This window comes from Choloepus didactylus, chromosome 20, assembly GCF_015220235.1.
Source record: "Choloepus didactylus isolate mChoDid1 chromosome 20, mChoDid1.pri, whole genome shotgun sequence".
Taxonomy (NCBI): domain Eukaryota; kingdom Metazoa; phylum Chordata; class Mammalia; order Pilosa; family Megalonychidae; genus Choloepus; species Choloepus didactylus.
The window spans coordinates 16,407,050-16,421,695 of NC_051326.1; the positions used below are offsets into that span (position 1 = coordinate 16,407,050).

The window sequence follows — 14,646 nt, forward strand, 5'->3', positions numbered from 1 at the left end:
TTCCTTGTACCAGAAAAAGTGAAGATAAGAATAAAAAAAAATAAGAGTAAAAAAAGAACACCAAAATTGTCCCCACCCCCCCACCCTGTTTTTCCTTAAGTTTTTTGTCCCCATTTTTCTACTCATCCATTTGTACACTGGTTAAAGGGGAATGGGATCCACAAGGGTTTCACAATCACATTGTCACCCCTTGTAAGCTATATTGTTATACATACGTCTTCAAGAGTCAAGGCTACTGGATTGTAGTCCTAAACACTTTCTATGTAATATGTTGAACTATTTTAGCACTTCACTTTTACAAGGTGAAAGAACAAATCCTTTGTAACAGTTTTTCATTAAGAGGGAGAAGACTTGTCTTCTGAAATAAAGGATAAGTGTTTTGGTTTGCTAAAGCTGCTGGAATGCAATATACCAGAAATTGGTTGGCTTTTTCAATGGGGATTTGTTAGGTTACAAATTTACAGTTCTAAGGCCATGAACTTGTCCAAAATAAGGCATCAGGAGGAAGATACCTTCTCCGAGGAAAGGCTGCTGGCATCAGGGATTCCTCTGTCACATGGGAAAGCACATGGCAACGTCTGCTGGTCCTTTTCTCCTGGGTTCTGGTTTCAGTGGCTGTCTCAGCTCTTGTAGGTCCTTCTGGCTTCTCTGGGCGTTTCTCATCTCTCTGCCTTCTCTCTCTCTGTTTCTGCCTTTTATCCTCTCATAAAGGGCTCCCAATTGAAAGAACCTAACCAAAAGGTCCTACCCACAATAGGTCTGCACCCACAATAATGGATTAAAAGAACATGGCATTTTCTTGGGTACATAACAGTTCCAAACCAGAACAATAAGGTTAACATAAACATTAACAAATATATTATTCTGATATGACATAAAATTTTTATTGTTTAGACAGAGTACTCAGATGGTTAAGAAAAACTTATCACTTTTCATTAAGAGCAGACTGACATTATTTTAACAAGATATGCTTTTTTAAACTTTTCACAACTTTTTATATCCATCTAGGGCTTGTAGTTAGCAGTGACAACAAACAAAATTCACTTTCACCTTAGGAATATGTTAGGTCACCAAAATTAACACCTTGCAAGACTGTGTTTTGAGGCAGTTGGAGATCAGTAAGGTTTGCTGCTAAGGCATTCTTGAAGATCTAGGGATTATTTTGAAACCCTTGGGGCAGCACTGTCTAAGTGAGCTCAGTGGGAATCTTATTGTTAAGTCCCTGCCATTTAAAAGCAAAAAGGTATTGAGAGCCAAGGTGAAGAGGAATACAAAAAAAATGTGTCTCTAAGATCTGGGACTGAGAACCCGACTGCAGATGGCGGCTACTCAGCAGGCTCCCTCCTTTATTCCATACAGATGGGTCTGTTTGCTCAGTGATCTCCTTTGGGATGCTCAGAGGCCTCAATATAGTAGGGGCCTCCTGGCAAACAGGGGGTTAAACACTAGTAAACAGTAGTTTACTAGTTTTAAGGTGGCCCCCAGGGAGTGAAGAGGATCCCTCCCTAGAAGGAGGATGGGGCATTCAGGGACAATGAGAAATTGATGGGACGCTAGAATGTCCTCAGGCCGTCAAAGGAGAGGGGTAGTGAAGGTCTTAGTTTTGGCTTTGCCGTCAATTCCCGTAACTAGGCAAGTCCCAGTGGGGGTAGGCCCAGAGTGGCAGTTCAGGACAGAGTGGCTCTAATGTTAATTAAGAAATTAATAATCTTACCTGCCACATCGAGTGTCACCCAAGGCTCCTTTAGGTTGACGGTCAGATGTGAAGTCAGGAGAGCCATAAGCAGCCTCGGATACACTCAGTCTTCTTCACTTGCCGTGTGCAGGGCTCCGGGGGCCATCCTGCCCCCATTCAGTCCCTGGGCCCAGTGCTCATGCTGGTGGCACCTTGCGCAAGGCCCTGGTGGATCCCGAGGTCGAGGGTCGTCTTGAGGTTTCTGGCACCCTCTCTGCCAGTGGCCCTCTGACCCACAGTTGAAGCAAGGCCCTTGAGGCTTGGAGCCATGATTTGGGTGCCCTTGACGGGGCTGGGTGCTTTAAACAGAAGCTCCAAAAAGCTGAGCCTGTTCTCTGGTCTTCTGCTTACCACTCATTGCCTTCTTTTCCTCCTTGGTCTTGTCCCGATTTTTAAAGACAGAAAAGGCAGTTTCTAATAGGTCATTAGTGGGAGTTTGTGGGCCCATGGAGAGCTTTTGCAGCTTTCCCCAAATGTCAGGGGCAGACTGGCTGATGAAATGGGTGCCCGGCAAAATCTGACCTTCCCAGGAGTCTGGACATGCATTAGTATTATACTTCTCAAGGGCTTCCACTAACTTCCCTTGGAACAGGGCTGGGTTTTCCTCATTCTCCTGAGTGATCTCTTTTAGCTTATTATAATTAACTGGCTTGGTAGTACATTTTTTATGCCTTTTAGCAAACAAATTTTAAAAGGGGATCGTCACTAGTTTTCCTTTAATGGAAATTGAGACACGGGCACAACACAAGCCTCAAGTTCTTCTCAGGTCCTTGTTTTGATAGAGAGCCATAAACATCTGAGCATAGGGAATTTCTGACTACTTTCCCATCTTTTACAGACTGGAGGATAATATTGCAATTGAGAGTCCCATTGGAGGGCTTTGCTTCCCTATCTTTTAGCTTATACTGACTGTTGGCATTTCCCATTTTCTCTGGAAAAGGAATTAGAGGAGCCTCACTAGTGCCAGTGCGTGTCAGAACTGGGCATTTCCCTCTCTGCAGGCTCAATCTCTTGTGAACATGGGGAGTACAGTCACCAGGCATCCCTGGAACACCTTTCCTGAGAGATGGCTGAACCTGTGCTTCCGGGGGTTTTCTGGGGGCCTTCTCGGAAGAACTCCAGGACAGTGCTCTCAAGGAGTCCTTCCTCTCTGCTGCCCAATCTCTTGGGAACACAGGGAGTAAAGTCACCGGGCATCCCTGGGACATTCCTCCCCAGGAGATTTCTGGACCTATGCTCTTGAAGTCAGGGGCCCATCCCTCCTGAGTGAAGTCTAGGATGCCTGCTTCTGGGAATACCTTTGTCCTCTAGGTTTCCTGTTTCCTAAGGGCTAAAAAGTGATCATGCTCTAGAAGAGAGGCTTTATATTCGGCTGCAGTGGGTCTCAATAGAGACTAAACGATCAAGGCCTAGAGGGGAGACACTTCCATTGGAAAGTACCCAGTTCTCTTGAGCGAAAACCAGAGGTACCTCCCTAGAATGTCAAAGGTAGTACCTTGTTTGATACAAGAATCCTTAGCCCAGAATCCTGTGTTACAAAAGATGGAATGTCTCAGAAGGCATTGACAGCCAGGCAGAGGAGAAAGAAGGAGACCCTCATGAAGCCAGGGGAGAGGACTTCTGTCGAAAAGGTGAAGAGAGGAACAGATTCAGCAGGAGGAAGGGTCTGAGGGGCCAGGAAATCTTAGGCAAGAGAGGATCAAGAGATGGTCCCAGAGGGGAGGAAAGGAGAGTGTGGGAAGTCTTACAGAACTGAGGCAGGGTGGGGAGATAGAGAGAGAGATAGGGAGGGAGAGAGAGAGAGAGTAAAGAGAGAGGGAGATAGAGAGAGAGAGATAGATGGGGACTTGATTCGGCTTCCATTAGTCGCCTGATTGACACAGGGAGAAACCCCCAGTCAGGTCCCAGGGCAGTATCACCCCTCACCCTGAGCTTCCTTGGATCTGCACTGTGTGGAGACTGGCTCCTGCCACCTCTGAGGAGGGAGCCAGAGGCTCAGAGTGGACTGAATTTGTGTTCTGGGGGAGCCAGATCAGAGCCCCTGGATTCCTAGAGACACAGAGTTGCAGGAGGACATGGGAGATAATAACAGCGAGCCAAGCAAGAAGAAAAAGCAAAGCACGTGGTGAAGCCTCCCGGTCAATAGCCATGACTTACCAGTCCAGATGGTTGGGGAGAAGTGTCTCCTGTCTGGCCATGACTCGAGAAGGAAATCAAGAGCACAGCCCAGCATAGAGTAAGCAGGCGGGAAATTTATTAAGAACACATGTGAGAGAACATGTAGGCACTCTCTCAAAGAGAAGAGGGGTGAGAGGCGAGAGGCCAATATATATTCTTGATAGATATGTTCGGAAGTGTCCGTTAAATTCCATCCTCACCAGTATTAGCGATTTGCTTTAAAATAATTGGCTAATTTAAAATGCAAACTTTGTTTCTTATAGTTTTTGCTCAATTTTCTTCACTTGTAGGGAATGCGGGTTGAGGGGCAGGCCAAATCAGTAGAGTCCCATGAGAGCAAACAACTGTTTCTGGGGCTGAAAGAAAAGCTGCCAGAGGGCCTGTCTTGGAGTAAAAGTCAGCCTTGTGAGTTCATAGTAAGACACTGATCCAAGGGGAGCTAGCTGAAACATGGGAGGCATGGAGTGGAACTACAATGAGTGTGGGCACAGGGTGGGCAAAGCCACAGGTGATCAGAAGGAATAGAAGGTTCAGATGTTGGCAACATATGCAGTTCTGTTGTGGTTCCTTCTGCAGGGAAAGAGTAGTCTTCTTTGGGGAGGAGATCTTATTGTATAGGTGGGGAGTTGGGGAGACTAACTTTTTATATTCTTTTATGCTATTTGAAAAAAAATTCTTATACCGTGTGCATATATTACTTTTTTAATTAAAAGTAGTTCATTAAAAGTGAGAAAATTTACATTTCTTTGAATTTTAATAAGGCCATATACATTTCATAGATTGGTCATCAGTTTTGATTTCCTTTTATTATATCTAAATGCTAGACTGCCATGTAAAATGCTGAAGTAAGACGTTTCAGATAATTTTTTTTAATGTTTCTAATTTATTCTGGTGTTTTATCCTTTTATCAATTGAAATTTTTATTATAAGATTTATGTTTTCCCTTGGAGGATCCCCACACCCCCACCACTATTAGACAGTAATGGTCTGTTCTAGTTTGCCAACGCTGCCAGAATGCAAAACACCAGAAATGAATCGGCTTTTATAAAGGGGGTTTATTTGGTTACAGAGTTACATTGGCCATAAAGTGTCCAAGGTAACACATCAACAATAGGGTACTTCACTGGAGGATGGCCAGTGGTGTTTGGAAAACCTCTGTTAGCTGGGAAGGCATGTGACTGGCATCTCCTCCAAGTTCTGGTTTCAAAATGGCTTTCTCCTGGGATGCTCCTCTCTAGGCTTCAGCTTTTCTCCAAAATGTCACTCTCAGATGTTCTTGGGGTGTTTGTCCTCTTTTAGCTTCTCCAGAGCAAAAGTCTGCTTTCAAAGGCCGTCTCCAGAATGTCTCTGTAAACTGCAGTTCCTCTCTCTGCTCCTGTGCATTCTTCAAAGTGTCCCTCTTGGCTCCTTCTGTCTCCGCTTATATAGTGCTCCAGTAAACTCATCAAGGCCCATGCTGCATGGGTGGGGCCACACCTCCATGGAAACTATCCAGTCAGAGTCATCACCCACAGTTGGGTGGGTCACATCTCCATGGAAATACTGAAAGAATTACAATCTAGTCAACACTGATAAGTCTGCCCACACAAGATTACATCAAAGATAATGGCATTTTGGGGGACATAATATAGTCAAACCAGCACATGGTCCCAAGGGCTTATTTGCTGATTTGCTTATTTTCCTTGTTCATCTTTCCAAAGACGTGATGAGCCCAGTACAACTTTTTTCACTTAGTGGCATTCTTGTGTATGTCTAAATTTGTCTCAGCGTTGCTGAAAAAGCAAGGTTTTGGGTAATTAAGGAGTGAGTTTGGGGTGAGCTGGGCCTCTGAAGATGTTATCCCTTGCTATCTTTCTGACATAAGGAAGCACAGATAAGGAACTTGTTGGGTCTGTGGAGTCATTGATTTGGGAGTATAATATTTGTGGTGGAGTGTGTTTTTGAGAGAGAAATATGGGAAGGCTGAGGGCCACAGGAGCAGGAGCAGCCTTCACAGCAGGCAGCCTGGACAGGGAAGCCAAAGTATGGAATCCAGAATTGCCACCATGTGCAATTGGTCATGACAACAAAGAGGCAAGTGCCAGTTCTTTGGTTAGAAACTGATATTTTAGTGAACTGAATTGGGTGGATGAGGGGAGGGATGGCAGATTTCCATTCTACACTGTTTTAATTGTTATTTACACTTGAGTATCAGCAGTGTCATTAACCCTCTCTTTTTTGCAAGTCTTTACAATGAGCTAGCTTTATATCTTCCCTGATGTGCTTCATAGCTTCTTTTGCTGTTGTCTGTTTTCTTTGTCTGTATTTTAACTCTTGCTCTTGATACATTTTTTCATTCTTCTTTGTTGAACTTCCTTTTCTATTCTCTTTTCTTCATTAATATTTTATGTGCTCTATGCCTACTCTTCATGACCATCCTCATTTCAGATTTCTTCCTTTATGCATTAAAAAACTTGAATAGCATAAGAACTTTATGAATAGAGAGAGAAATATTTATTTGTCCCCCCTTCATAAAGAAGCCTGTTAATTTACTCTGTCCATCTTTCCCTGAAGGGACTTTGGATATTTTTCTCTACCTCCTCCTCAAGGGAGTGGAATGCTCCAATGTCCTGCATTGTTAGACCTGTTTTAAAAATATTTCCTGCCTTAGGAAGTGACCAAAACTTTGTGCATCTTCTGTGTTCTTCCCTTCCAGGCAAGGTGGTTGAACTGAAATCACGTAACAAGTAAAAGTGATTATGTAGTAATAGTAGAGGAATTTTTATCTTGTTGAGTGTGTTGGAACCTCCATTGTTGGAGATGTTTTTCAGTGAAGTCATTTCCCAATGAAGTGTGCATTGAATGGCCAAGGAGGTCAAATGCATTTCCATGTACTGGGAGATTGCATCTTAATGGAAGGTGCTGGTTAGCATGTCTTTACTATGTATTTAACAATTAGGTTGAATCACTTGAAATGAATTCAAATTGTTAAGAGATGCTTGCCAACTTATAATGCTTTCATAATTATCTTTCCTTATTTTGTGGACACAGGCTTGCAACTTGCCAAGAAACTCAAGAGAAATGATAGAATTAAAAACGAATAAGTATAAATTGAGGCAACTAAAACCTTTTCTTTTTGCTTCAATACTGGAGCATGGACTAGAAAGGAATGCTTGATCAAGAAATGGAATATTATATATTTTTCCTATTTATAAGCACTTGATTTCTGAAGTAAATGCATAGCAAGCTATGTAATGATCATTTTAATTTATGTACTATATTATCATATTCTGATGGTACTTTGAATGTGGCCTTAAGTAGCTCAAAATGAATTTTAGGCTGTTGAGGCCAAGAGATTTCTAGGGAAGATTTTGTACACTCTTCTAATCAAATCATTTTCATAGTAAGGGCCCTCTTTTTTCTCTGTCTAATGCAAAAGCCCTTACCTTTCTCCCTGTTTATCATTTTCTTTATTTGAACATCGGTTAAGACCCACTTTTTTCTTTCTATAAAGCAAAGAGCATTTAATGATCTCCCCATTGTCATTTATCCCTGTAAATCAACCTATTCAGTAGAGCAAAGTTGTTACTATCTTTTTTAAGGGATGCATTTCTTTACTTTTCATTTGTTTTCTTTTGATAGAAGCCATGATGCTTGGTTTGTCCTTAAAGTAGTTTAATGTAGTGCAATGGTTTAAGTGTGTATAGACCCCTGGGGATCCTTGAGACCTGTACATGTGAGACCTGTCTGCAAGGTCAAAATTATTTTCACAATAATAATAAGAAATTATTTGTCCTTTTAAATTGTGTTAATATTTGCACTTGGAGTAAAATTAAGACAGTGGCATCAAACTGTACTAGCAGTCATTGTAATTTTTCAGTGCCATGCATTCTCAGTAAAAAGGATGCCGGTTCACTTAAGATATCTTTGTTTAAGTAGTAAAAATTATTAATTTTAGTAAATCTCAACCCTTGGGGGTATATCTTTTCCATATTTTGTATGACAAAATGGGAAGTACCCATGCAGGACTTTTACTACATACTGATGTGTGATGGTTGTCTTAAGAAAAAACATTTGTGTGATTATTTGAGGTGCAAACTGAACTAGCTGCATTTTTCTTGGAACCACTGTTTTTTGTTTGACAGAAGGACAGATAGAGAATAAAATCAGTTTCATAGTAAGGAGCCTCTTTTATCCCCTGATCTTCATTTCTTTTATTTGAACATTATTTAAGACCCATTCTTAAATAATTCTATAAAATTAAATAATTTTCTATAAAATGTAGGAGTGTTTAATGATTTCCTCATTGCATTAAATGGCTATTTAAACTTGGGTATTTAGCACACATTTTCTTAAAAATGTACCAAGTTAGCTTGTTACCTCAAGGAAAACATCTGACAGTATTTGTTGCCAGTGATAAAATTCAAACTTTCAGTTTGAAAGTGAAAATGAGAATTTTGGAAAATGTATGTTTACCACTCTGAACTTGATGGCTTCCCATTATTTAAAGATTTTTTTGATGAGATCAGTTATGATATTATGAATGTGATATTTTGATATTTTGTAAATGAATTGTGTCAACATTTGGAAGATTTGCATACCTTGTTGAATCAGTATTTCCCATATGCCTGGGATAGTACAAAATCCTACCTGAGAAAAGATCCATTCAAAGTGCAGGATAGATGAATGGAATTTAATGTATGGGTATAATATGTTTATTGATTTTGTTTCAGATTCCACATTGCTGCTAACCTTTAAGAAAGTACTACTTGTCGAGTTTTGGTGTAGTATCCAAGAAGAATACTCACAATTATTTGAAAAGGCTATGAAAATAATTTTTCCTTTTCAAACTACATAACTGTGTGAGCTGGATTTTCTTCATATGTATCAGTCAAAACAACACATTACAACAGATTGGATGCAGAAGCAGATATGAAAATCCAGCTGTCTTTTATTACTCCAGACATTAAAAGCATTTGCAAGATTGTAAAACAATGCCATAATTACTATTTTTTTGGAAAATAGTTATTTCATTAACAATTTTGTTTCTATTATTGTGTAACTTATTATTTTTAAATGAATTAATAAATATTTTTAAAATTTCTTGTTTTATTTTTAATATAGCAAATATCAATCCATATAACCTATGTATTCAGAAGGTCTTTGGCATCATCAATAATTTTAAGAGTGTTAAAGGGTTCCTAACAGCAAAATGTTTGAGAACCTTTGGTGTAGTGCTTAAGTGCAGGGACTAGGAGCTAAATTGTTTAAGTTTGAAACCCAGCTCTATTGTTTAATACCTCTGTGACCTTAGGCACATTACTGAACTGCTTTTTTCCTCTGTTTCCTCTTCTGTATAATGGAATAATAATATAATTTATCCTATAAGGTGTTATAAGGTTTAACTTGAATATACAAAAAGTTCTTAGAACTTACATAGCACATGGCAAGTGCTATATAAGTATTACCTAACTGTTGAACATTTACAATTTACTGGTGGTGTTTTTCTTTTTTTCAGAATTATTATTATTTTTTTAATTAAAGAAGTTGTAGGTTTACAGAGAAGTCATGCATAAATAAAATAGAAGTTCCCATATACCACCCTATTGTTCACAGTTTTCATTAGTTATTACATTTGTTATACTTGATGAAAGAACATTTTTATAAATGTATTATTAACTATAGTCCATGATTTACATTAGGGTTCACTGTTTGTGTTTGCAGTCCTACAGCTTTTAAAAAATTTTTATTCTGTTAACATATCCAACCCCAAACTTCCCCCTCTAACCACACTCAGACACACAATTCAGTGCTGTTAACCACCTTCACAATGTTGCACTACCATCCACCACCAGAACTTTTCCATCCTCCCAAAAAACTCTGTACAATTTAATCATTCACTTTCCATTCCCTACCCCTTTCCTACCCCCAGTAATATTTATTCTGGTTTCTGATTCCATGAATTTGTATATTCTAATTATTTCATATGAGTGAGATCATAGGATATCAGAATTCTTCTTAACCTAGCTCTCCAGGTGACCACCACTAATTGCTTGGAGTTGGTGCTCAAGATTAAATCTGAATTTTCTGCTACCATAGCCCCAAGAAGTGTTTCTGGGATCCTAGATTTATGATAGGAGGGGCTCTGCTATCATTTTTTTTTTTTTTTGGTATTATAATTTTTTATTAGGGAAGTCATGAGTTTACAGAACCATCATGCATAAAATACAGAATTCCCATACACTGCCCCACCACCAAAACCTTGCATTGCTGTGGAACATTTGTTACAATTGATGATAGCACTTTTTTGTAATTGTACTTTTTTAACAGTCGTTGCCTGTGTTACAATTGGTGAAAGGTTATTAAAATAATACTATTAACTATCGCCCATAGTTTAAATTAGGTATATTTTCCCCATATACCACTCTATTGTTAATACCTTGTATTATTGTCATACATTTCTTATAATTCAAGAAAGAACATTCTTGTACAATTAACTGTATAATCCATCATCTACAATAGGTTTCACGATGTTATACGGTCCTATATTTTATCTTTTGATTTTTATTCTAGTAATATATTTGACCTAAGGTTTCCCCTTTTAACTACATTCACCTATATAACTCCGTGCTATTAATTATACTCACAATTATATGTTATCATCACCCCCATCCATTTTCAAACCTTTACAATCAACCTAAATAGAAATTCTGTACAAATTAAGCATCTACTCTTTCTCTACCACCAATTAATCCCCTGGTAACCTATATTCGGGATTCTAACTCTGTGAGTTTACTTATATATAATCAGTTTATATATAATTCTATTTTCTGGTAACATATTCTATACTTTTTTACTATAAGGTTACCTCTTATAATTAGTTCATATAAGTGAGAGCATACAATATGTGTCGTTTTGTATCTGACTTATTTCACTCAGCATAATGTTCTCAAGGTTCATCCATGTTGTTGCATGCATCGGACTTCATTCCTATTTTACAGCTGAATAATATTCTGCTGTATGTATATACCATACTTTGTTTATTCATTCATTTGTTGATGTATATTTGGGTTGTTTTCATCTTTTGGCAATTGTGAATAATGCTGCTATGAACATTGGTGTGCAAATATCTGTTCAAGTCCTTGCTTTCAGTTCTTCTAGGTATATACCTGGTTGCAGGATTGCTGGGCCATATGGTAATTCTATCCTTAGCTTTCTGAAGAACCACCAAACTGTCTTCCACAGCAGCTGCACCATTTTACAATCCCGCCAGCAATGAATGAGTGTTCCTATTTCTCCACATTCCCTCCAGCACTTGCAGTTTTCTGTTTAATAGTAGCCATTCTAGTGGATGTAAAATGATATCTTATTGTGGTTTTGATTTGCATTTCCCTAATAGCTAGTGATGTTGGGCATCATTTTATGTGCTTTTTAGCACATAATATCCTCTTTGGAGAAATGTCTATTAAAGTCTTCTGCTCATTTTTTAATTGTAGTGTTTGTCTTTCTATTGTTGAGTTGTAGGATTTCTTTATATATTCTAGATGTTAAACCCTTATCGAATATGTGGTTTGCAAGTCTTTTCTCCCATTGAATAGGCTGTGTTTTCACTTTCATGACAGTCTTTTGATGCACAAAAATTTTTAATTTTGAAGAGGTGCCATTTTTCTATTTTTTCTTTTGATGCGTGTGCTTTGGGGGTAAAGTCGATGAAACCATTGTCTAACACAAGATCCTGAAGACGTTTCCCTACATTTTCTTCTAGGAATTTTTTAGTCCTGGTTCTTATATTTAGGTCTTTGATCCATTTTGAGTTAATTTTTGTATAAGGTGTAAGCTAGGGATCCTCTTTCATTCTTTTGCATATGGATATCTAAATCTCCCAGCAACATTTGTTGAAGAGACTATTCTTTCCTAGTTGAATGGCCTTGGCAACCTTGTAAAAAAAGCAATTGACTCTAATTTGATTTCATTTGTCAACATAGCTAACTTTGTTCCAATATGATGCTGTTTTGACCACTGTAGCTTTCTAATATGCTTTAAAGTCAGGAAGTGTGAGTCCTTCAACTTTGCTCTTCTTTTTAAAGATGTTTTTCACTATTTGGTGCTTTTTACCCTTCCAAATAAATTTGATAATTGGCTATTTCATTTATGCAAAGTAGGCTGTTGGATTGGGTATGTGTTGAATCTGTAAATCATTTGGGTAGAATTGACGTCTTGATGATATTGAGTCTTCCAATCCATGAATATGGAATGTTCTTCCATTTATTCAGGTCTTTCATTTCTTTTAACAAAGTTTTGTAGTTTTCTGTGTATAAGTCCTTTACATCCTCGGTTAGATTTATTCCTAGATATTTGATTCTGTTAGTTGCTATTAGAAATGGAATTTTTCTCTTGTTTTCTTCCAATTGTTCACTGCTAGTATATAGAAACACTACTGATTTTTGAGTATTGACCGTGTGTTGCCACTTTGTTGAATTCATTTATTAGCTCTAGGAGATTTGTTGTGGATTTTTCTGTATTTTCTGTATTCAGGATCATGTCATCTGCACGTTGGAAAGGGTTTACTTCTTCCATTCTAATATTGATGCCTTTTATTTCTTTTTCTTGTCCAACTGCTCTGGCTAGAACTTCCAGTACAATGTTGAATAACAATGGTGATGGTGGGCATCCTTGTCTTGTTCCAGATCTTAGAGGGAAGGGATTTAGTCTTTCCCCATTAAGTGTGATGTTAACTATGGGATTTTCATATATGCCCTTTTTCATGTTGATAAAGTTTCCTTCTATTCCTAGTTTTCTTAGTGTTTTTCTCAAGAAGGGCTTCTGGATTTTGCAAAATGCCTTTTCTGCATCAATTGAGATGATCATGTGGTTTTCTTCCTTCATTCTGTCAATGTAGTATATTACATGAATTGATTTTATGTTGAACCACCCTTGCATACCAGGAGGCTTGCATACCTGGCTCTTCAGTGCTTCTATCAAGGAGATTATCATTGCCTTTTCCCTACCCCCCACACCCAGTTTAGAAACTCATGCCATCAGACAGTAAGACCCACCACTCCCTCCTTGTTGTTTTTATCTAGAGACCCCTCAATAATTCCCCTGATTCCTTGAAGATTTTAGCATATAGTTAAATGTCACACTCCCAGCATTCCTCTTGTCATGGTTTCTGGTGGTTTTAATAACCATATAAATGATCCTTCAACTCCCTGCCAACACCCTCTTGGTCCCTGGTTTCCTTTCCTCCAGTGATCTTGTCCTCTGCGCTCTGCCTCAGCCATTCATACCCTCGGTGGTACACCAGACCTGACTAATACCAGTTACAGATCACCTCCGTCATTTCAGTCACAAACACCCCATTCTCTGATGGCACCTTCCTGTCTTTTTAATTCATTCTTTTTAGTATCTCAACTCCAACAATTCTTGCAGTCCACCAGGTCGTGCAGCCCATTTGTCCTACCATCCTTTCACCAACCTTCCCTTCACTTATGAAATTACTTTGCTTTTAACTTGGCTTGGAGTCCACAGTCCATGATTATAATCATTCTTTTGCAAACCCTTTAAGATCTATTGCCTCTCCCTCCTTTGTACTTGTCTGGCAAACTCCGACCTTGTTAACCCTCTCCCCCTCCCCGCAAAATTTGCACCAGGTAGCTAGAATTTATGTTAACTGGCCTCACTTCATTTAAAATCAACCTCTAACTTCAGTGAGACTTTTAGTGCTATCTAGAATTCCTACTACAAATCTCCAGTCCTTTTATTCTTCTAAATTACTCTTCTTAATGACTGTTGTAGACTTTACTCTTATACTTCTGATAGCTCTTCTTTCTCATTCTCAGTTGATCAACTTCCTTCCTATTTCATGGAGAAAATATAAGCAATTGGAAGAGAACTGCCACAAGCTCCCACCACTGCATAGACCTACCTGCATTCAGATTAATTTAATTGGGCTTTCCTTCTGTTCATTTCTATGGCCAACCCTCTAGGAGATCCTATACCTATTTCTCTCTTTGGTATTCTCCCCTTTCTCTCTCTTGCATCATCAATTTTCCCCTCCTTACAGGACATGCTCTTCAGGATACAAAACATCTGAACAAAATTTTCCTATGATCCCCCCATAGCTACCAGTTTGAATTGTCTATACTATCAATAGCTATCTCTGATTTCTTTCTACCCATTCTCTCTTGAACCCTCAACAATCTTGCTTTCACTCCATCAAAATAGTACCTGTTGAGGCATTATTGACCTTTATATTATTGGATGACCCAGTAATCAATTCTCAGGCTTTATCTTACTCATGTTATCAACAGCATTTGATGCAGTCACTTATTTCTTATTGAAGTACTTCCTTCACTTTGTTAAGAATCAAAAGCAGTGATTCTTTGCCAGATGCACTGAAATCACCAATTCCTGAGACATCAGGGTTTCAAAGAGAGAAAGAGTGTGTTGCTAGGTGGGAAGGAGGAGGTCAGAGGGCCTATCAGCCTAGAACTCTGTCTCCCCAATTCGAAGGAGTTCAATGTTTTTATGGATTCAAACAAGGAGAGATGGAGTCATTACCAGTTCAATAGCAAGTATAAGCAGAAACAGTTCACAAATGGAAAGGCGTGGAACTGTGCTGGAACCAGGTCTGAGCTCCTTCAGGTTCCTCCATTAGCTTTAGGGGGTTGTCCTTGTAATTACAAGTTTCTAAAGGAAAAAAAAAATGGATAAAAGGAGTGCAAATGAGGGTCAGTCACCAGGTTTTCACAATC

The 14,646-nt window shown here is 38.9% G+C and overlaps 1 protein-coding gene across 3 annotated transcripts in view; it reads left to right on the plus strand.

Annotated features, from left to right (window-relative positions):
* The window catches only part of BABAM2 (BRISC and BRCA1 A complex member 2), a 514,378-nt gene that overhangs the window by 157,341 nt on the left and 342,391 nt on the right, over positions 1-14,646 (plus strand). The gene's annotated exons all lie outside the window — the stretch shown is intronic.